The 24,215-nt window shown below is 47.3% G+C and overlaps 1 protein-coding gene across 1 annotated transcript in view; it reads left to right on the top strand.

The window, feature by feature from the left end:
- Window positions 1-24,215, top strand: part of CPLX1 (complexin 1) — a 203,186-nt gene that overhangs the window by 116,456 nt on the left and 62,515 nt on the right. The window lies entirely within an intron of this gene.

Genomic DNA, 24,215 nt, shown 5'->3' with positions numbered 1-24,215 from the left:
CAGGGAGATTGATGTAACTTAATATGACTGGAAACAGGTGTGGCAGTGTATCAGCCCTTTTGGCCGTGTATGGAGGTGTAGAGCAATTTTGCTGACTCACTGTGGTAACCAGATCAAGAGGGTCTCATTAGAGCAACCTCCAAGATCTAAAAGCCTGAGTGGCTCTCAGAGGTGAGAAAATAGCAGAAGGAACAGGAAGTCCTGCAGGGATACATCCTGGCATTGAACAGACCTGAGAGGACTCTTGGACAATAGTCTGTGGAGGAGTCTGCAAGTACAGTTGTGACAAGGGCTTTGTTACTTATGTTGCACGTCTAAAGGTCAAGAGTAACAGCAGATCCCAGGAAAGAAGGGGTTGAGTTTCAGACAAGATCTTATTGTATGGTGGTGGGGACGGGATCAATTCTCAGAATATATTCAGGTGACCAGTATCAGGATAGCATCAATCAGACTGGGGCTCTTGAGTGAGATGATGGTGCTGACTGTCAGAATTGGTGCTTGTCCAGTATCTACCTCTACACAGGTTATGGTGACGTCCGAAAGAGACAAGGAGAGAATTTAAATACTAGCACAAAACATGGAGAATTGGAGTCTAAAGAAAATGGTTCTGAACCGTGATGTAGGGAGTCTGGTGTAGTGGTCAGAGCAGGAGTTGGATCTAGTGGGCAGAGCAGCATCCAGGTTGTGGAATGAAGCCAATAGTTAGCACCAGAGTCAACTGTCAGTTACCAGAGCCAGGGGTCAAATCAGAGTCAGAACCAGGAATTGAAGCTGAGGGTTGGAGCTAAGGTCAGATACCAAATGCCAGAGCCGAGGATCTGGCCAGAGTCAGGGTCCAAAGTCAGAGGCTGGGGTTGGAGCCAGGACTGGTAACTGATAGTTGGAAGCAAGGCGGAAGGGCAGGAACTGGAGGAGAGGCAAGGATCAATCATGGAGCAGGAGCAGGAATCAGGAACAGGGTAGAGTGCAGGAAACAGGATCCAATGTAATCACAACAGGAAGTCACCTTGTTGCTCAGACTAACTTCCTGTGCCTCCTTCTGTCTTAAATAGTGTGGTTGAAACAATTGGTGGATCTAGGTGTGACGAACTGGGAAAGTTCTTAATGTTTTCTCTGAATACTGTATTGGTGCCTCAGTGTCCCCATGGCAGTTCTTAAGTACCTGGCAGAGCAAATGGCCAGTGCACCTAAATGCCTGGCACTCTGTCTCCTAGCAACTGATGGCCTGGGCCCCTCCTCTGCAAAGGTTCCAGCTGAAGGTGTTGGAGACAAAGGGATCAGGTGACCTCCTGGCCCGGGAAAGGAGCTGAGGAGAGAGGAGGGGCTGGGAGGGGTTGTTAGTCTGGAGCTGGCTGAGGGCAGACCTGGGGGTCTGACTCACTGCCCCCCAGAATGGACCCAGCCGAGGGGTCCGGTTCGCTGTATCTACAAGCTCTGTTTTAGACCCTCTGTTCATCGAATAAACCTCTGTGTTACTGGCTGGCTGAGAGTCACGTCTGACTGCAAAGTGGGGGTGCAGAACCCGGTGGCTTCCCCAGGACCCCGCTGGGGTGGACTCGCTGTGGGAAGCGCACGGAGGGGCAGAGGATGCTGAATGCTCCAAGGAGAGACCCAGGAGGTGAAGCCGTGTGAGCTTCTTGCCCTGAACAAGTCTGCTCCAAGGGAGAGGAGGCTCCCCAGAGTCCTGCCTGGCTTTATGGGGAGCAGTTCCAGAGCATCACCCGGTGACTCCGTGACACTAGGCAATCCTCCAGTGAGGCTCCAGTGGATGGTACCTTGGCTGAGGCCCACCAGGTGTTGGCAGACATTGGGTGGAAGCCAGAATACAGTGGCTATCTAGGAAGTCCCAGACCTGGGTTAAAGATCTGGGACATTCAGATTGGGTCAACAATTCCAAACTGATCATGAAGATTCGGGAAAGGGATGCCATGTGAATACAGTGGAGTCACATCATAGGCACATTTAACTTATGCAATTTTCACTATACATACTCAGCAAAACAAACAAACAAAAGAGAAAAATAACAATGTAAATACTGTACCTTTAGTGCAGGCAATTCTTCCCGCCATGCCACTCAATAAGCGTTTGACTATTTGCGATTTTCGCCTTATACGCTGACTTCAGAACTTAACCCCCGGGTAAGATGCGACTCCCCTGTAGATTGTTCTTGTGCCCCAGGTGTGAGTTCAGATAAAATACCAGTTTTCAAGGAGAATCGTCAATAATAAAACTGAGGGATTTCATTCTAAGAAAAAATAGTATTGAAAAGAGATTGTCTCCTTGTGATAGCGGTAGGTAGAACATTCATTAATGGGGACGATAGGATGCTGTGCTTTGCTGGATTGGTTCTCTAGCCAATGCCAGTGGGCTGTTTTAAATATTAGGGGGATACAGTGAGTAATGCATTTCTTAACAGGAGACAAATGAACCCCCAGCACATAAGAAGGGTCAGACTAATGGTCCATTTAGCCCAGTATCCTGTCATCTGTCAATGGCCAGTGCCAGGTGCTTCAGAGGGAATGAACAGAACATGGAAATTATTGAGTGATCCATCCTCTGTCTTCAAGTCTCAGCTTCTGGCAGTCAGAGGTTTAGGGACACCCAGAGCATGGGGTTGGCTCCCTGACCATCTTGGCTAATAGCCATTATGGACATATCCTCCCTCAACTTACCTAATTCTTTTTTTAACCCCATTATATTTTTGCCCTTCACAACATTCCCCAGCAATCGGTTCTACAGGTTGGCTGTGTGTTCTGTGAAGAAGTATTGTCTTACGTTAGTTTTAAACCTGCTGCCTGTTAATTTCATTGGGTGACCCCAGGTTCTTGTGCTATGTGACAGGGTAAATAACACTTCCTTATTCACTTTTCTGTCACTGCTCTTGATTTTATAGACCTCTATCATATCTCCCTTTAGTCATATTTTTTCTCAGCTGAACAGTCCCATTCATTTTAATCTCTCCTCATATGGAAGATTTTCCATACCTGGAATCATTTTTGTTGTCCTTCTCTACTTTTTTCCAGTTCTAATGTATCTTTTTTGAGTTGTGGTGACCAGAACTGGACACTATATTCAAGATGTGGGCATACTGTGGATTTATAAAATGGCAATATGATATTTTCTGTCTTATCTATTCCTTTCCTAATCTCCTGACATGGTTCGCTTTTTTGACTGTCACTGCACATTGAGCAGATGTTTTCAGAGAATTACCCGCAATGACTCCAAGATCTCTTTCTTGAGTGGTAACAACTAATTTAGACCCCATCGTTTTGTGTGTATAGTTGGGATTATGTTTTCCAGTGTGCATTACTATTCAGTGTCATCTGCCATGTGGTCAACCAGTTTTGTGAGATTCCTTTGTAACTCTTTGCTGTTTGCTTTGGTCTTAACTATCTTGAGTAATTTGTATTGTCTGCACATTTTTCCACCTCACAGTTTACCCTCTTTTTCCAGCGCATTTCTGAATACGTTAAACAGCACTGGTCCCTATACAGACCCTTGTGGGACCCTCACTATTTGTCTCTCTCCATAATGAAAACAGACCATTTATTCCTACCGTTTGTCTCCCATCTTTTAACCAGTTACTGATCCATGAGGGGCCCTTCCCTCTTATCCCATGACAGCTGACTTTGTGTAAGAGCCTTTGGTGAGGGACTTTGTCAAACGCTTTTTGAAAGTCCAAGCCTGGTGTATCCACTGGATCCCCCTTGTCCACATGCTTGTTGACACCCTCAAAGAATTCTAAGAGCTTATTGGGGCATTATTTCCCTTTACATAAGCCACATTGACTCTTCCCCAACAGATTGTGTTCATCTATGTGTCTGATAATTCTCTTCTTTACTATAGTTTCAACCAATCTGTGTGGTACTGTGGTTATGCTTATTGACCTGTGATTGCCAGGATCACCTCTGGAGCCTTCTTCAAAGATTGGTGTTAAATTAGCTACCCTCCAGTCGTCTGGTACAGAGGCTAATTTAAGCTATAGGTTGCATACCATAGTTAGTGATTCTACAGTTTCATGTCTGAGTTCCTTAAGAACTCTTGGGTGAATACCATCTGGTCCTTTAGTTTATCAATTTGTTGCAAAAGCTCCTTTGTTGACAGTTCCTCAGATTTGTCACCTAAAAAGAATGGCAGAGGTATGGGAATCTCCTTCCCATTCTCTGCATGAAGACTGATACAAAGAATTAATTTAGCTTCTCTGCAACAGCCTTGTCTATGTTGAGTTCTCTTTTAGCACCTTGATCCTCTAGTGCCGCATCTTCTTGTTTGACAGGCTTCCTGCTTCTAATGTAGTTAAAAATTTTTGCTGTTTGTTTTTGTGTCTTTTGATAGTTACTCTTCAAATTCTTTTTTGGCTTGCCTAATTATACTTTTTACACTTGGGCTTGCCAGAGTTTATGCGCCTTTCTATTTTCCTCAGTAGGATTTGACGTCCTATTTTTATAGGATACCTGTTTGCCTCTAACCGCCTCTTTTACTGTATTGTTTAGCCATGGTGGCATTTTTTGGTCCTTACTGGGTTTTTTTAATTTGGGGTGTACGTTTCATTTGTGCCTCTGTTAATGATGTTTTAAAATAGTTTCCATGCAACTTGCAGGCATTTCACTTTTGTGCTCCTTTTGATTTCTGTGTAACTAGTGTCCTCATATTTGTGTAGTTCTCCTTTTCAAAGTTAAATGCTATTGTGATGGGTTTCTTTGGTATTTCCCCCACTACAGGGATGTTAAATGTAATTCCCTTATGGTAGCTATTACTGAGCAGTTCAACTATATTCCCTTGGACCAGATCCTGTGCGCCACTTAGAACTAAATCAAGAATGGCCTCTCCCTTTGTGGGTTTCAGGACAAACTGCTCCAAGGAGCAGCCATTAATGGTGTCTAGAAATTTCATTTCTGAATCCTGTCCTGAGGTGACATGTTCCCAGTCAATATGGGGATAGTTGAAATCCCCCTCTATTATTGAGTTTTCTGGTTTTTACATATCTAAGCTCCCTGAGCATTTCACAATCACCGTCACCATCTTAGTCAGGTGGTCAGTAGGAGATTCCTACTGCTAGACTCTTATTATTCCAGCATGGAATTTCTATCCATAGAGAATCTATGGTACTGTTATTTCATTTAAGATGTTTACTATATTTGACTCTGTGTTTTTCAATACTAGCAAGCTGTGACACTTTTGTATTGTTGTGTCTGATTTTGTTAGCAAGCAGTTTTTAAGTGAGGCAAAACTTGGGGTGTGCAAGACAAGTCTGGAAAGGTTGAACTGCACTAGATGAGTGGGGTGGATCTGAGCTTAGTGACAGAAATGATAGTGTTTCTTGGTTGTAAGGAGTGGCTGGCGTGAAAAGAATGATGAGGATGTAAGGGACTCCAATCTCTTCATTTTTCTCGTGAGCAAAATCCCTAATCGCCTACCTTTGAAAGAGGGAGCTGTTTCCTGAAGAATTGGAAAAGTTGTATTAAGTCTTTAAAGAGCAGCTTGAAAGAGCAGATATCTTTTTGTCTGCTAGGTTCACTGTGGGGGAATAATACTCTGCCTGGCAGAGAAATTGATTTGATGATAAGACACCAAGACTTGCAATAACTATGATGAGATTCTAATGGAAGGAACTGGGAAATCTGAAATGAACCGAGATGTGACGGAAAGAAGTTTCCACTATTTGACAGTGTTACATTTTTGTTTCTTAGTTTAGTAATTGACCTTGGTCTTTGAAAATCGCTGTGAAACTGGAACTCTGGGGAAAAAAAACAGAACATGGAGTACAGCAGGGATATATGTATAATATTCAAGAAGGTCTTAGCCTTTTCTTTTTCTTTCTTTCTTTCTTTCTTTCTTTTCAGTGCTTGACTTTGCATCCTTAATATCTTCTAATGTAATTTTTAATGTAATTTCCTGTGTTTTAAAAAAGCAAATTGAAAAAACAGAAATTCCGTCATGTGACACTCTCTTGAATTCTCGTTAGCAGGGTTAGACCCTTTAGAGCCGGAACACAGACCCTCTTCCACTTGAGCTGCAAGACTGACTGATTGAAATAATATGTTATTCTCTTTGTGGGCCCACCAGTAAAAAATGGTGGGACATACATTTGGCCAGTGGGTTTCATAGCTATTTGCTGACAACAAAGGAATGCTGAGACTCAAGAATCATGGGTTCTACTCCAGATTCTGAGACTCTCAAGGTCAGACACTTCTGTCCCCATCGTGTTCTAGTATTCCCATTAATTTTAATAGGCAATAAAATCCCCTGGATGGTTTTGAGAATCTCAGCCACTGGCAATAAAGTTCTCTGCCATCCTTGGAATTTTAGAACTAAAACACTGGCAGAAACAAAAAGCGAACTCCCTTTTCCCAGGAAAAGCATAAAAACCTTGAACCTGGATGAGGGCTGCATCATACCCAGAGCTCCCATGAGCTATGCTGGCCTGTGTTGATTTTAACCTCTAGGAAGGTGACAACATTTGGGATGATCAGATTTGGATAAGCTCTCTAGAAGCTATCCCGCACACTCTTGCTAATGCTAGGCCTGCTGGCTTCTTTTTCCTGCATAGAAAAGAGTTGCCTTAGTGCTCGCTTTTTGACCCGGTTGCCAAAGTCACCCTCAGGGTCTGAATCCTAAAAAGATCAAATTGAGGTTTATAGTTATAGACCTAGATCCTAATGTGAGATGATCAACCTGCAACATCACATAATTAATTTGCCATGAATGCTTCACTCAAGTATTTGCATATTTAATTGATGCTTAGCCATGAAAATCTGATCTGGAGGGCACTGGAATAACAGGATGTATATTGACTCTGCTCAGCAATAACATAATTCCTTTGACAATAAGTTCCAAGTCCAGCAGGGCAAATTTTCTCTTGGTAAAATTTTGCTTCTGTTAAACAGCTTTACAGTGTTTGCAAAGCTCCCTGATTTTAGTGAAACCGGGGGATGTTTTATTCTTGGAAAAGAACAACTTCAGATGTAGCTAGCACCAAGGGGCTTTAAAAATGCCAACTCAAACCTGCTTGAAAACCTGGTTGTGAAGATGTACTATTCCTGTGGAGGGAAATGTAAAATTCACTCTCCATCACAGACTACTCACAGCTAAAGAGAGTCAGAAGAATATTCTCCTCAAGTCAAAATTTAAGGGCCTTGATAATACTTTCCCAGCAATTAATCATGTTCTGCTATTCCAAAGATAAAGTTTATGGCCTGGGCAACTGAAATGTCCTGTCTGACAGACAGCGCACCATTTGCAGCCTTGTCTCCTGACCCTCTCCCTATGGAACTTTTCAGTTCAAATCTGTGGCCGGGGTGTGATTAAGGCATTGGCTCTGGGTTCAATTCCCTAACTCTAAGCTTTGCAGGGCAGCAACTGTGTTAGTGTATCTACGGTGTCTAAAGATACGTCTACAGTACCCGCCGGATAGGCGGGGAGTGATCAATCTATCAGGGAGCAATTTAATCGTGTCTAGTGTAGATGCAATAAATCGATCCCCAGTTGCCCTACCGTCGACTCCTGTACTCCACCGCGGCAAGAGGCGGAAGCGGAGTTAACAGGGGAGTGTCGGCAGTCGATCCTGCACCGTGAGGACGTGAGGTAAGTCGACCTAAAATACGTCGACTTCAGCTATGTCTACACTACCGGCCGGCTCGGCAGGCAGCGATCGATTCAGCAGGGAGCGATTTATTGCTTCTAGTCTAGACGCGATAAATCAACCCCCGAGCGCTCTCCCGTCGAACTCCTGTACTCCAGCACCGCGAGAGGCGCAGGCAGAGTCGATGGGGGAGCAGCAGCAGTCGACTCACCACAGTGAAGACACCACAGTAAGGGGATCTAAGTACATCGGCTTCAGCTACGTGAAGTTGCGTAACTTAGATCGCTTTCCCCACACCTCCATCCCGTGTAGACCAGGGCTAACAACTGGGCTCTGAGCTTGGCTGAATTCTTTAGAAAAACTCTCCTACCTGAAAACCCTACAGAACCCTGCTAGCCTATTTCCGTCTACGAAGTCAAAAGACGCGCAGGTGGCGAGGGGGCTGTCTCCATGGAGATGTGAGCAGCCAAGGAGTTCCCTGAGCTCCCCGGATCCATCTATAGCCCCACACCCAGCACGGTGTGACATCAGTGTGTATGAGGAGTCAGTTGGCTCTTCTGCTCACATGCCAAGGATGGGCTCGGCCCAAACCACCCTCTCCTGCCAGTATTATTCCACTGCGTTGACAATGAGCAGGTCCAGGCTGAGAGGGCACTTGACCGAGGAGATGATTGTCTTCTGATGGGCTCTGATCCACCCCCAGTGGGGTCAAAGAAAGGAAGGGACATAGTGGGGTTACAAAAGGGCAGGGCATATAAGCAAATATCTTCTGGCTGGGTTTCTCAAAGAAACATAAGAGAATTAGGGGCTTAGGTTCCATTGAAAATTATTGGGAGTTGCACACCCAACTCCTTAGGCCTCAAGCTTTAAAAAGTTCATGTTTAGTTTGGTTCTTCCTGTATCTCAATAACTTTCCTAGCTGCAGAGCTGGCAAATGACCCTAGGGGACCAGGGTGAAATTCTCAAGCTAATCACCACTCGTAACTTCAGTGAGAGGTGAAGAGCAAAAGGCTGGCAGAGCTAACTCACCGGGCAGCAGCCTGGCAGCCTCGGCTGAGACTTGAAAGGCAGGACTGTGTTCATGGACATGTCCTTGAGAACTGAGTGGAGTCTGACAGCCTTGAGATGCAATTTTTGAACCGACCTGTCTTGTGGTTGTTGTTTATTTGTATTTTGGCAGTGCCCAGTCAGAGATCACAGCCCTGCTGTGCTAGGCACTGTACAAAAAGACGGTCCAAAGAGCTTACAGTCTGCGCTATTCCATAGCGGAGGTGTAATTACATTCTGTATGATAATTTTAAGGAGTCTAGAGATGGAGATCCCATTGGGTACATCTACACTGTGCAGTAAACCTTGGTCTGTGAGACCCAGGCTTGTGGGTTCTGTGTTTCCAAGCCTGCATCCACACTGCCTTGTAAACCTGGGTTTACAATCACTGGACTCAGGTCTCACAGTTGTGCTAACGCAGCCATACTGCATCACACAGACCTTCTGACTTAGGTCTGTGACTTGAGCTGGGTTCACACGGCAAAATGACGGGGCCTGGACCCAAGTCACAACAGGACTTGGGCTCCTGCCCACCCACCCCCAGCAGGGTCCTAGAAACTGGGTCCTGAGTGCCTGCTGACTGGACTCAGCCTGGTTTGTGTGTGGACAGAAGGGGGGCTTGGGCTCCAATCTGAATCAGAGCCTGGGCTTAGCATGCTGTGTAGACATACCTATTCTTTATTACATTCCATAGCTCTTTACAATAATTCTAGGGAACCTTAATTAGATACCATATAACCACATTGGTTCCATCCTCATTATGTTCAATAGCCCTTTTCCACAAGCGTGTGTGTATAGGCTCTGTTTTCATTGACTCGTTCATATAAACAATACTGAATTTCCTGGGCCATCTGAATGCAAGTATACAGGCCAGTTCCTTAGCTGCAGTGAACCAACAGAGCCCCACTGACCACAGTGGTTCTCCACCAACTTTTGCCAGCTGATTTTCTGTCCTTGTCACTTCTGATACTTTAAAAATTCAGCAGAAGAAGGCACCATTCCACGAATGTTTTATCTGGGAAGCAAACTGACTTCAGTCCCTTCCGTCCTCCCCTCAAGTAATTTTAATTCAGTTATTTTAGAAGACTCATAGACTCAGCCTAATTCTGGCAATTAATTTGGCAACTGATCTTTGATTATCAGCAGGTAAGTATATCCATTGGTCTGTGATGGGATGTTAGATGGAGTGGGATCTGAGTTACTACAGAGAATTCTTTCCTGGGTGCTGACTGTGAATCTTGCCCACATGCTCATGGTTTAACTGATCGCCATATTTGGGGTCAGGAAGGAAGCCAATCGGCCCTGGAGGTTTTTTGCCTTCCTCTGCAGAATGAGGCACAGGTCACTTACTGGAGGATTCTCTGCAGCTTGAGGTCTTCAAACCACGATTTGAGGTCTTCAATAACTCAGACATAGGTTAAGGGTTTGTTACAGGAGTGGGTGGGTGAGATTCTGTGGCCTGCATTGTGCAGGAGGTCAGACTAGATGATCATAATGGTCCCTTCTGACTCAGCTGGCTTAATTTTTCCCTACTGTATTATTGGGCATGCATAGTAAATTGGCTTCCACATGGAAGACTGTTCTGGTTTAACTACATTCCAGTGTTCAGGGCTAACCCCAATCCTCTCTTTGCTGTCAACGAGATACTCAGAATAATAGGACAGCTCCTAACTAGGTCCCATGGGAGACACTCCCATTGTTACTGGACTATTTTTAAAAATGAGGAAGGAAGGTAATATTTTCTAGTTACATAGCATCTTTCAGGATCCTAAAGCACTCAAGCGCTTCATCAATCACTTCATCCAGGCTGAAAAGAGAGGTGAAATGCAACAGCTGTTTTAAAAGTGCTTGGCACTACACAGCTATGCGTGGGCCCAAACCATAGCTAGGATGAATCAGCATTACACCACTGATGTCAGTTGCATGATGCTGAGGATCTGACCCCTTAGGACTGGATTGAAGAATACCATCATCCAAATTGCAACTCTATTTAATATAATTGCTGGAACTGTAATTGAGGCAGGGCATGAGAATGGTGCCACAGGCTTTTCATGAATGTAAATGATCACCCTGCAAGGTCTAGGCCTTGTGGTTCACCAGCTAGTGCTGTGTGCTAGTGCTTAAGAGTCATGGGTTCTAGTCTTGCCTCTAGCAGTGACTCACTGTGTAGCTGTAGACAATTTAATAAGATTTTTTTTGAGCTTCAGTTCTTCAGCTGTAGAATGGAGAAATTAACACTTCCTTTTCCTTGAACAGCACTTTGAGATCTACCGATGCAGCAGTGTATCAGTGCTTTATATCATCATCCAGTCAGCGCTCCTGGATAACGCTATCGCTGTAGCAGTATACTTACACCCCCAGTAAATTTCCCCATGTAGACAAGCCCTGAGCTGAGGGCTTGGGCCCATTTGTGGAAAAATGCTTTCTTACCTAACAAAACCTGACTCCAAAAGGCTCATTGAGCCTTTTATAGCAACAGTCTTTGTCAAACCAAATATAAAGCAAGGACCTCCTCCAGATCCACTCTCTGTCTAGGCACTGGCATCCCTCTCTTCACTGAAGCAGATGAGTCCCTCACAGTCACTGATGAATTTTATCCTCAGAATACCCTTGTGAAGCAGGGCAATGCTATTATCCTCATTTCACAACTGGGGAACAGAGGCAAGTGACTTGCCCAAGGTCACGCAAGGAGTCTCTGTCAGAGGTAGACACTGAACCCGGCTTTGCCAAGTCCCAGGCCAGCGACATTCCGTCCGCTGCCTAAAGAGCAGACAAACGGCAACACTTGAATCAAATTCCTGACTATTTCCTCATAGCCAGCAAAAGACTCTTTAAAGTGGAGGTTGTTATTGCTCTCCTGGTACCAGCAGCAATACAGGTGTATAATGCTGGGCCCATAGCACATTATTACTGAGTATTGGACAATAGTGCCTACAACCTGAAGCCACCATTGTCGCTCAGGGACTGCCCCCACACTACTACCCAGAGGGCACAGGTTGCCCCAGAAGAGGTGGGGCGAAAGGCACTGCCATAGATCTGTCCCATACCTCACCCATGGGAGCTAGCTGGGCCACCTGTGGGGGTAGAGAGTTGCACTGAGGAAAGGTGTGTATGACAGGGCAGACCACAAAGATGGTGCCCTGATGGGAGACATTCTGCTTTCCAGAGGCAGAATACTTGCTGCTTTTTCCTTCATGCCTACCCTTAGCTCTGCCCATCAGACACAATGTAGCTCATTTCGGAGAAGGAGGAGGGACATGTGCTGTGTTTGCCCACCATTCTAGGGCTATACTCATCTAAGAGCCAGAGAGTCAAAGGTAGGTAGGTGCCTAAAGATACATGTAGGTACGTAGTGGGGTTTTGAAAACTGCCTAAGCACGTTAAGCACCAAACTCCGATTGATTTGAAGTGTCCTTAGGTACCTAACTCAAAATCTCACAAGGCGTCTATTTAGGCACCTAAATACTTTTGAAAATCTGGTTGTTAGGGGTCTAAGCCCCACTGGCTTCTAGAGAGACTTAGGCTTTCAAGCATTTAGGTCACTTGGGCTCTTTGGAAAATTTTAGCCCAGGCCTTAGTCTAACACCATACTTCAAAAATCAGAGGAAATGAGTGGAAGTAATGGTTTTCTTATATGGCTAGGAACATCAGCTTTGCCATTCCGGATATTCCATAAGCCCTTTCATCCAACAGTTGTATCCACTGATCTGATGCTTCCAAGGAAGGTTAAAAGTAATGGCAGGGCCTCGATGGGTGACTAGCTGCATCTTTAGGCACCTAAATGACTTCAGTGGGGGGAGGGATAGCTCAGTGGTTTGAGCATTGGCCTGCTAAACCCAGGGTTGTGAGTTTAGCCCTTGAGGGGGCTATTTGGGGCAAAAATCTGCCTGGGGATTGGTCTTGCTTTGAGCAGGGGGTTGGACTAGCTGACCTCCTGAGGTCCCCTCCAACACTAATATTCTGTGACAGGGGTAGGCAATCTATGGCACATGTGCCAAAGGCAGCACACAAGTTGATTTTCAGTGGCACTCACACTGCCCGGGTCCTGGCCACCAGTCCAGGGAGCTCTGCATTGTAATTTCATTTTAAATAAAGTTTCTTAAACATTTTAAAAACCTTATTTACTTTACATACAACAATAGTTTAGTTATATATTATAGACTTATAGAAAGAGACTGTCTGAAAAAGTGAAAATGTATTGCTGGCACGCGAAATCTTAAATCAGAGTGAATAAATGAAGACTCGGCACAGCACTTCTGAAAGGTTGCCAACCCCAGTGCTATGACAATCTGGGTCTGATGCTAACTTTTCCACCCTGATGGTAACTTTTTCACAGCAAGGGACCCAAATGGTTAGTGAGACTCATTAACACATTTTAAAGCAAAGTCCAGTTCCATCGCTTCTTATTAACCTACATTTTCAATCACCAATGTGCACCCTTAACAACTGAGCTGCTTGAATAAGATTCATCCAGCAACTTATTTGATAGATTTCATGCTATGTTGAATAGGTCACTCAGTAAATATTATCCTCTATTTCCTCATTACTCACCCCGTTTTCAATCTGGGCAGAGAATTTATTAATACTGATACATTTCATGACTTTTCTCTTTACCAAAACATTTGCAAATAATCTTTTCTATTATCTGCCCAGTTTGGTTTGTGAATTTATCCCTCTCCCCTTTCCTGATTATTCTGTTTGTTTCCTCAAGAATGGAATACGGTTCTCAGGTTCAAGAGAAGCAGTTGTTGACTTCATATCAAGAGTGGTTCAACAGAAATGTTTCCTGCTATACTAGGGAGCTATATGTAGCATAGGGGGTGCATAGGGTTTTAAAGGGATCCCCTGGATTAGATATCTGCATAATAGTTTACCAAAGGGTGGCATATCATATTTCTACCAAGAACCAGTAGCCCACTAATCATCATAATCATTGTGAAATGTGTGTATCTTTTTAAGGAGTTATGTATCTGTACTGAAAATTTTGCTTTTGAAGTTAAGGCAGGTCACACAACATACAGTCAACCTGTGGAACTCTTTGCCAGAGGATGCTGTGAAGGCCAAGACTATAACAGGGTTCAAAAAAGAACTAGATAGGTTCATGGAGGATGGGCGACAGGATGGATTACTTGATGATCATCTGTTCTGTCCATTCCCTCTGGGGCACCTGGCACTGGCCACTGTCGGTAGACAGGATACTGGGCTAGATGGACCTGTGGTCTGACCCAGTATGGCCGTTCTTATGACATACCTCAGAAATGTTCCTTTCAGGCAGGAGGAAACTGACATCTATCTCCCTGTCTGGCCATTTGTGTGCTGAGTATTGTCTGCCACACAATGCAGGCCTATTTGCATACTGTGCTAGGTGTGAACTGAGAGATTGAGAAGTCTACAAGAGAGGAAGTCTATAGGATGAAACAAGCAGCAGACTTTTTTGTGACTAAAGGAAAAGGATTGGTCAGGTATATCTCAGGGTGCAAGACACACTGGCACCTTCACCTAGGAGGCAAAGTGACAAGGTGCATGTCTCATAAAAGAAGGTCACAGCCTGGCTGTAAAGCACTGTAAGGATTCGGGGTGAGCCATAATCTACAAGCCATGAGAGTATCTTGTCCATTAAGTCTAGGCTCTAGGTTGCGTGTTATGATTTTATTTTATATGCACCATTTGTTTCCAGCAGCAAAGAATCCTGTGGCACCTTATAGACTAACAGACGTTTTGGAGCATGAGTTTTCGTGGGTGAATACCCACTTCCTCAGATGCATGTCAGATGACAGACTGACTAACGTCTGTTAGTCTATAAGGTGCCACAGGATTCACCCACGAAAGCTCATGCTCCAAAACGTCTGTTAGTCTATAAGGTGCCACAGGATTCTTTGCTGCTTTTACAGATCCAGACTAACACGGCTACCCCTCTGATACTTGACATTTGTTTCCAATATTTCTATGTGCTATGACTTGAATAATTTGTTAAATGAGCTCATATTTGATGTTACTCTGAATATATCTCAGTGCTGTGTGTTAAGTGGCACGGGATCTGAGGGGGAACTGGTGAGCTGGGCGTACTATTTCTTTGGAAGCAGCAAATCTGTGAATACTGTGGCTGCCCAATGGACCAAGGGATGGAAACTCCAGGGATACGCACGGAGGGCTGAAGTGAGCCTATCACTAACCTGCAGAGTGACAGCAGGGCCTGTGAGGCCTGGGGGGAGGGCCTGTGTTGCCAGTGGGCAGTGGGGCTGGGGAGCTGACCCATGGCAGGCACAGGATTTTTCTTCACGCCAAGGGCAGGTGGTAGCAATGCGCCTCACAACCCTGGGTGCCCACAGGAAGCAACGCATACATAAAATTGCTGCTCAGTATAGCAGTCAGCATCTACACTGAACCACCGTACGCTGACTTCAGTGGGTGTTGGATGACGCCATTATGCCAGTGCTAAGTGGCTGTGTAAGTCTGACCTGTCAGATTCTAGCACGGCAGCCATTACAGCCATCCTGTCACGTCTGGGCTGGATCCTGTCTCCCCTGAAATCAGTGGGAAAAGCTCCCATTGACTTCTTTAGACATTGGCCTAGATCCTCCAAGGGCTTTCAGTGGGAGTGAGGCGCCTAAATAACTTTGAGGGTCTGTGACGCCACAAGTTGTCGGGCCGTGGAGAACCAGACCCAGACTGCTCATCTTCCCCGGTAACACTGACCAAGCAGAGCTCATGTACCTATGCTGATTGGATAGCTCTCTCTGCATACATCTGTATGTGTAATTAGATGAAGTGGCAGCTCTCGCTGCTCTGCGCTGGGATACTGCTGTTTGACGAGACAGAATCAGCTCTTGGATTAGTTCTTGCCTGCGATCGAGGACAGTTACATCCCTAACAGGGAGAGTTATTACTGTCTGATAATGGGAAGTGAGAAGAGGAAAAGGGCGATGCCATTGCTTTTGAAGCAGCTGACTCCTGCCTGGGATTAGTTGGCAAAGGCCGATAGTAATAAGATAGCAGCTTTCATCCCAGAGCTCTTTGGAAACTCCAGCTCGATCCTGTGAATGATTACTCTCATGAGCAGTCCCTGTAGGGTGACCAGATTGGGACAATCCCAACTTTTGGGTCTTTTTCTTATATAGGCTCCTATTACCCTCCACACCCTGTCCCGATTTTTCACACTTGTTGTCTGGGCACCCTAAGTCCCTGTGGCCTCGATGGAACTACTCACATGAGTAGGCATTTGCAGGATCAAGTGTTAGACAGTAATAGCCATTTCCATCTATAGAGCTCAAAGCACTCAACAAAATATGTCAGTATCGTCAACTCCTTTTTATAGATGGGGAAAGTTTGGCACATGGAGATGAAGTGCCTTGTCCAAGGTTAGCCAGTAGGCCAATGGCAGAGCTGGGACTGGAATTCCAGAGCTCTAACCACTGGACCAACCTGCCTCATGATTGCACTGTCAGCAGTAGGGGGTATTACTTAACACTGCAGCTGTATCACCGTCCAGCAACACCTAGGGATCCAAACAGTGCCCCTAGATTGCACGGTTGAGTCACAAATGGCAGACACGTCCATTAAAAGTAGGAACAATGGTACCTAGATCTAACACACTCAGCATGGATGCAGGACTTTTATCCCATATCCAGAGGAAACCATTCGCTAATGTCACTAGTCCATAGACTGCACCCAGACTAAATGGGTCAAGGAGGTCTGAGGCAGCTAGGTACTTGGAGAGTCGTCTTGTTCTAGGTCCTAAGAACATAAGAATGGCCATACTAGATCAGACCAAAGGTCCATCCAGCCCAGTATCCTGTCCACCGACAGTGGCCAATGCCAGGTGCCCCAGAGGGAGTCAACCTAACAAGTAATGACCAAGAGATCTCTCTCCTGCTATCCATCTCCACGTCTCACAAACAGAGGCTAGGGGCACCATTCCTTACCCATCCTGGCTAATAGCCGTTGATGGACTTAACCTCCATGAATGTATCTAGTTCTCTTTTAAACCCTGTTATAGTCCTAGCCTTCACAACCTCCTCAGGCAAGGAGTTCCACAGGTTGACTAGAAATGGCAGACACAATGCTGGTTATCCAGGTTTTCAGCCTCAAGTATGTGTTTTTTGTCAAAGGATGCACCCCAGCTTCTTTAAGAGAAGCTGGCATCCTGCCCCCCCCAATGGAGGCATTGACAGTGCCCTCCAGCAATGAACCCAGTGCTCTCCTGCTGGCCTTCACCAGCCAAGAAGGATATGCATCCAGTGGACAGGTTGCGGGATGAAGTGCTCTTTAACTCCACTGGTACTTCAGAGAGCATCATGGGCTAAAGGCAGCCCAGGGAGACCAAGCCCCTTGAGAATCCTCTGTGTACTGAGGAGAGCAGACAGCTCAGCCTGATTTTGTCCACAAAATGATCTGGAATTTCCTCAGAGGAAACATGATTCAAATCAGCCATGGAGTGGAGACAGCTTGGATTAGCAAAACTGTCTGCCAATTTAGACCCCTCCACTGATAGATACTGTGATACGGACAAAGAATCTGCCACGCAGCCATGGCATTAGCCTGCAAAAGGTTTTTGACATTGTCAGTTTGAACCTGAGACAGCCACCTCCACCCATGCTGTAGCAGTCTGCTTGCAAACCTATGAATGGCGAGGAATACAACTGTGATGCATGGCTAGAAAGGGTTAAAGATCCTGCAAAATAAATAACCCTCAAAAGACCCCTTCCCCCGAGCCCCTGCCCTCACACCGCCTGCCCCCTCCCCAGAGTCCCTGCCCTCGCTCCGCCCCTTCCCCCAAGCCTCTGCTCTTGCACCTCCCCTTCTCCCAAGCCTCTGCCCTCGCACCACCCCTTCCCCGTGCCCCCGCACCTCCCCTTCCCCCGAACCCCTGCCCTCACACCACCTGCCCCCTCCCCAGAGTCCCTGCCCTCGCACCGCCCATTCCCCCAAGCCTCTGCTCTTGCACCTCCCCTTCTCCCGAGCCTCTGCCCTCGCACCACCCCTTCCCCGTGCCCCCGCACCTCCCCTTCCCCTGAGCCCCTGCCCTCACACCGCCTGCCCCCTCCCCAGAGTCCCTGCCCTCGCACCGCCCATTCCCCCAAGCCCCTGCCCTCGCACGACCTGCCCCCTCCCCAGAGACCCTGCCCTCGCTCCGCCCCTTCCCCCAAGCCTCTGCTCTTGCACCTCCCCTTCTCCCGAGCCTCTGCCCTCGCACCACCCCTTCCCCGTGCCCCCGCACCTCCCCTTCCCCCAAGCCCCTGCCCTCACACCACCTGCCCCCTCCCCAGATTCCCTGCCCTCGCACCGCCCCTTCCCCTGAACCCCTGCCCTCGCACCGCCCCTTCCCCGTGCCCTTGCGCCTCCCCTTCCCCCGGGTCCCTGCCCTCACACCCACCCCTTCCCTGAAGCCTCTGCCCTTGCACCTCCCCTTCCCCTGAGCCCCTGCCCTTGCACTGCCCCTTCCCCGTGCCCCCGTATCTCCCCTTCCCCCAAGCTCCTGCCCTCGCACCGCCCCTTCCCCGTTCCCCTGCACTGCCCCTTCCCCTGAACCCCTGCCCTCACACCACCCTTTCTCTCGAGCCCTCGCACCACCTCTTCCCTGAGCCCCTGCCCCCACACCAACCCTTCCCCCAAGACCTCTCTCTGCCCCTTCCCCCAAGCCCCTGGCCACACATTGCCCTTCCCTGAGCCTCTGCCCCCACACCGCCCCTTCCCCAGAGCCCTTGCCCTCACACCGCCCACCCCCTCCCCAAAGCCCCTGCCCTCATACCGCCCACTCCCAACCCAGAGTCCTTGTCCCCACACCACCCCTTCCCCCGATCCCCCACCCCTGCACTGCCCCTTCCCCCAAGCTCCTCCCCTGGCACCACCCTCTCCCCTGAGCCCCTGCCCCTCATGCTCCCAAGTCCCTGCCTCCATGCCACCCCTTCTCCTGAGCCCCCACCCCCGCACTGCCCCTTCTACCAAGCCCCTGCACCACCCCCTCCTGAGCCCCTGCCCCTGCACTGCGCCTTCCCCCAAGCCTTTGCCCCCACTCCACCCCTTCTCCCGAGCCCTCACACCCGCACTACCCCTTCCCCCAAGCCCTCGCACTGCCCCTTCCCCCGTGCCCCTGTCCCCACACTGCCCCTTCCCCCGAACCCCTTCTCCCGCATTGCCCTTTCTCCCGAGCCCCTGCCCCCACTCCTCTCCACGCCTCACCCTTATGGCCTGTAAAAAGTGATAGGACCGTGCCCACCTGGCATGATGCCCCTGCCTGCAAGGACTTCACCTAGTGGTCTGTCGGAGGAACCATGACCTCCCTCACAACCCTCTGCTTTGATCTCAGTAGTCTTTGACAGTGGGCCATCAAAACAGGTCCCTTGTCCTAACAGGTTAGGTGAATGCCAGCTGCGAAATGCAGGCGAGGATGCTGATAATATGTTGTGCTAGGATGCATCGTGAGGCACTTGCATTAGTCATGTACTATTTCATGGACAAACGACATCATCATCATTTGCCTAGTTTTTCATGTAACATCTTTCTTCCTACCTAACGCCTCAGATATTTTTATAAAGCTAATTCAAGGACAAAAGACACTCTGAAGGTCACCAAATGAGGAATTAAAGATCTGTTCTCCTCATGCTGTAGCTAAACTACCCCATTAGTTCTCAAAATGCAGTAATTAACCACACGCACCCCTGGGGAGATTACACCCCTTCGAGGGGAGGTTAGTTATTGGCATCTTGAATAATCAGCTAATAACTTACGAGGGCTTAATGAAAACAGCAACATTGCATTTGTTCTGAATGTGGCCCAGCATTCCCGTGTAAGCTGCCTCACGGATCTGTAGGCAGATGCATCATTCTCTAATGTTAAAATAATACAAGCCAAACTCATCCTTTGAAATGCTGGAGCTCGGAGCAAGATCATAGAGCAGATTTGTACGCTCCTCACCACAGAGCTGCGCATTAGTTCTGACATGGCTTTCACTTCCATCTCCTGGGATTTGTGATTGTCACAGAGAATTAATCATTTTATGTGCCTAAGGAGGAGGACGATCTCAGGATATTGTTAAGGTCACATGCAGGGCAGTGTGACAAACTTTGCAGTGTGTTTACTTGCAGTATTAGCCTGGCCTTTGCCTTCCTTTTCCAGAGTGCTTCAGAATCCCTTACCTGAGGGCTTGTCTACAGATGGAGTCATTCTGGAGTAGCGGTTGTGCTTTAAATTCACACCCTGTCCTAACCTGAATTAACTTTCAAGCGTAGACAAGCCCAAAGACCCAGATTTTGCCCCCTTACTCATGTCAGGGCCCCCGAAATCATGAAATTTTAAACAGTGATAAATGTGAGAGACAGTTCTTTACTCTGTTGGTTTTGAGCCTGTAGGATTCACGTTTCCAAACTTTTTGCTGCAACCATGAGGGCTAAACTCTTACCTTTTTTAAAATGAAGCTGAAATTTCTCTTGTGTTCACTTGACTCCAGGAGCTGGGGCAAAAAAAATATGGCGAGACTCACGATAAAATCATGCGAGCTAGCCATGGCTTTGGCAAAAGCTATGTTAAGCAGGATGCAGCACTCTGTTGCCACATGCCAGGAGAGTGTAGGGAAGGAATTATGCCTCTGAGATTCCCTGTAGCCTCCATATTCCCTTCTCACACTAGGTACAAGGAGTGGGGACATTAATTTGCCAGACACAACATCTTGTGCACCAGATCAGCTGCACTGACGGACACATTGGCAGGGGGAGAGCTAATGCTCCAGCCATGCTCCAGCACTGCAGTCTCATCTGCTTTGGAATGGAGTGACAGATACACAGAGCCTTCTTAATCCTGCTTGTCTAGACCAAGGGACCACACAGAGGCATCAGAGCAGGCCATGTAGGCCATCAGAATCTAGCTCAATGAGATCATTTGCAACATAAGGTCATCCTCTCCCTGAGTAAGGGTAGCAAAATCTGGCCCTGAGCTATTTTCAACGCAATGCCATCCGCTTAAATGAACATTGTCACAGTCCTCGCAAGACACAGGAACCCTGCAAAGCCCTGGGGAGGGAACGTTCCGAAGATCTCGGCAGATCTGGGTCCAGATTTCCCAAAGGGCTCGGTATGTTTGGTGTGGTGCTAATCTGGATGTGTCCTGGTGGGAGCTTCCACCTCCTGAGCTGTTTTGAAAACCAGGCTTGATGTGACTCTGTCCAGTCCCTTTGCTCTGTCGCAACTTCTGAGATATTTCCTTCAAGTCATGTTAACCAGATCCAAAGCCTATCTTATGCAGATGCAGTTAGAGATCTACAGTGTGTCTGGGAGGAGCGGAGGGGGCACAATGATAAACAAACAACCAGGGCGCAAGACAGCCAACAATCAACACTTAGCCCTCAGCACCTTGTGTACGAAAACAAGTCCGGGCATGTTTGGTTTCTATTCAGCAAGCTCAGTGGTGTAGTTTCCATCTTGTTTAGAACAATGAAGTAGCTTTCCAGGCTCTGCTGCAGAGACCACGTTATTGAAACAAATGTTTTCCCAGTTTACATCTATTGGAAAACGCATCACAATGTTCTGACAGCCCCTTTTTCCAGATTTCTTGCTTTTGAAGCACGCTGATTTTAGGGAACTGCAGAACACTGTGTTTTTTCGCTTCTCTAACAAGCCTCAGAGTTGATCTGGGATTGTGCTACCCAAGAAACGGCATAATGATCCCGCTCATTTTGACCATAATCTTGTAAACTGGCCAGTGAAGGAAAATCCACAAAACAATCACGTAGGTCAGAGGGAGATTGTTCTCATAATGTCTGTGTGCTCGGTTCTGACACTGGTTCAATAAGAAAAATTCTCACTTATCTTCCTGCTTTCAAAGCTAATTAGTTCCCTCTCACTGTGATGCTGGGAAATTGGCTTCATGGAAACACCTCATTGTAGGCTCAATTGAGTGTTAGGCTCAGAGCAGAGAAAGGGGCAGTGTGTAGCCAAAGTGTCCCGGGGTAGCGCTGGTTGGAAAGTTTTTGGTGAAATGTTTTTTGTGGGGGAGGCAGCTGAAAAAAAACCCATTTTGTCAAAACCTAAACGGTTCACAAAACTGTTGGGTTCGATAAAACACCTAAAAACAGGGCTGGAATGTTGTGATTTTTTTCAAGTAAAAATGACTTTTTGTTTGAAAAATTCAGTAAATTTACACTAAAGGTGAAGGGAAAAAAAAGGAAAGTGGAAAACAATTGAAACAAACTGTTTCGGAATGAGCCACAGGAGACATAAACCATTTCTACTGATCTGACCCAAAACATTTTCGGTCCATGAACATTTTTGAGATTTCGACTTCTCATCCTGATTTGGGATGAGCAAACCCGCTGGAGATGTTGAAAAATGCTCAGTGGATGCGAAAACCATTTCTCAGCCATCCCTACCTAGGAGGAGCTGTGGGAAGCAAGCGTAATGCGCACACGGTCCCTGCCTTGCTCTTTCCCATTGCCCTGACAAGAAATAAATTATTTCACCTCTTTTCACTGTGCACCCCACCCATGCGTCTGACCAGCTACTCTGGCTGGCGAGTAAGATGGGCAGGGCCAAGGCTCCTCTCACTCCCCTTCCTTTATTTACCCCCTTCCTATCCACTTGCCATGGGGTTGACTACTGGGCCAGCAGCCCTGGCTTCTCCCCGAAGTGGCTGGGGCTGTAGTCTGAGCAGCCCTTACTTGGTCAAGCCAGGGAGGAAATGCAGTAAGGGGTCTTCCCTGGCCTAGCTGGATGCAGTTGTCATGGAGTGTGGGGGAGTCCGGCCCTGCACCCCTCTTCCTGGGACCCACAGTGACTCTTAGCCAGCCAGTAAAACAGAAGGTTTATTGGACAACAGGAACACAGGTTACAGCAGAGCTTGCAGGCACAGTCAGGACCCCTCCACCGAGTCCTTCTGGGCTTTCAGGGTGCTTGGATCCTAGCTAGGATACCCTGAATTCCGCCCACACAGCCCCAAGTCCAAACTCAAAACTGCTTCCCTCCTGCCACTCCCTTCCTTTGTTCCCCTTCCCGGGCAAAGGTGTTGACCTTTCTCCTCCCTTACCTAGCTCAGGTTACAGGCCCTGGCATCATCCATCCCCTAAAGTCCTCCCCTGCTCTCCCACTCCCCACACAGACAGTCCCTACTGCATCACAGCAGTCTAGCCCTGGGAGAGGTCGAACAGTGCTGTGAAGGGGTCAACTGCTGCATCGTCTGCGACTCTCTCCTCAGCCCGTAATGGCGCCATGCGTAACCAGCAGTGCAGAAGATGTGCTTCTGATGGATTAGTGCATTGAGATCTGCGCCTGCTTGAACCAGGCCTGAAAGTGGCCCCAAAGGATAACATACAACAGCCCCTTTGTGGAAATCCCCCTGTGTCAGGGCACATCCATCTTTCTGGGTCACCACCTCCGATGGTTAATTCAACCAGCCCAGGCCCAAATGTAGGGAAGCTCATTTGAATTTAGCTGAACTTCTTTGCTCTGGAAATCAGGCTGGAAATCTCCCAGGAACAGGGCTTCCTGCCTGATTTCCAGTAGTTTGGGGGCCTTTCATTCTTTGTTGTCTGGTCAGAATGACCACAAGCCCTTCCTGGTGACATGTTGTGATCTGTTGCTCCTGGTCTAGTCAGAAAGGGCAGAGAGATGAAAAACTTAGCAGCAGCCACATGGCGAGATGTTATCTAGGTACGTCCAAACCTCCAGAAAGGACTGGTGTGAATACAGTGCCAAGCCCGCCAGAAGCTGTATGTGAGCAGCCCTCTGGCCCTGTGCAGAGCCCTGTCAAAGCTGATGATACTGGCTGGATTGCGGCATAAGTTAAGAAGAAGCAGTGGGCATCTTAGCAAATTCACCGGTCCCTCCTAGCTAAGTGCCTCAGAGTCCCTCCAAACTGCACTGTCACTCAGTCTTGACTTTGCAGAGAAACGCAGAGCTACTCTTTCCGATTTAAATAGACAATTTTCAGTCCTAACGACTTTGTCTTGTTAAATAAGCGGATTGTCAGCACACGCACTCACAGCACTTCCTGCTATTTCAGACTCATAGACTCATAGATTCTAGGGTCAGAAGGGACCAATGTGATCATCTAGTCCGACCCCCTGCACAAAGCAGGCCACAGAACCCTACCCATCCACTTCTATAACAAACTCATAACCTATGTCCGAGTTATTGAAGTCTTCAAATTGTGGTTTGAAGACCTCAAGCTGCAGAGAATCCACCAGCAAGTGACCCATGCCTCACACTGCAGGGGAAGGTGAAAAACCTCCAGGGCCTCTGCCAATCTGCCCAGGAGGAAAATTCCTTCCCGACCCCAAATATGGCGATCAGCTAAACCCTGAGCATGTGGGCAAGACTCACCAGCCAGCACTCAGAAAAGAATTCTCTGCAGTAACTCAGATCCCATCCCATCCAACATCCCATCACCGACCACTGGGCATACTTATCTACTGATAATCAAAGATCAGTTGCCAAAATTAGGCTATCCCATCATACCATCCCTTCCATAAACTTATCAAGCTCAGTCTTAAAGCCAGATATGTCTTTTGCCCCCACTACTCCCCTTGGAAAGCTGTTCCAGAACTTCACTCCTCTAATGGTTAGAAACCTTTGTCTAATTTCAAGTCTAAACTTCCTAG

Source organism: Gopherus evgoodei, chromosome 6 (assembly GCF_007399415.2).
Source record: "Gopherus evgoodei ecotype Sinaloan lineage chromosome 6, rGopEvg1_v1.p, whole genome shotgun sequence".
NCBI lineage: Eukaryota > Metazoa > Chordata > Testudines > Testudinidae > Gopherus > Gopherus evgoodei.
This window is presented reverse-complemented; position numbering and strand designations above follow the sequence as displayed.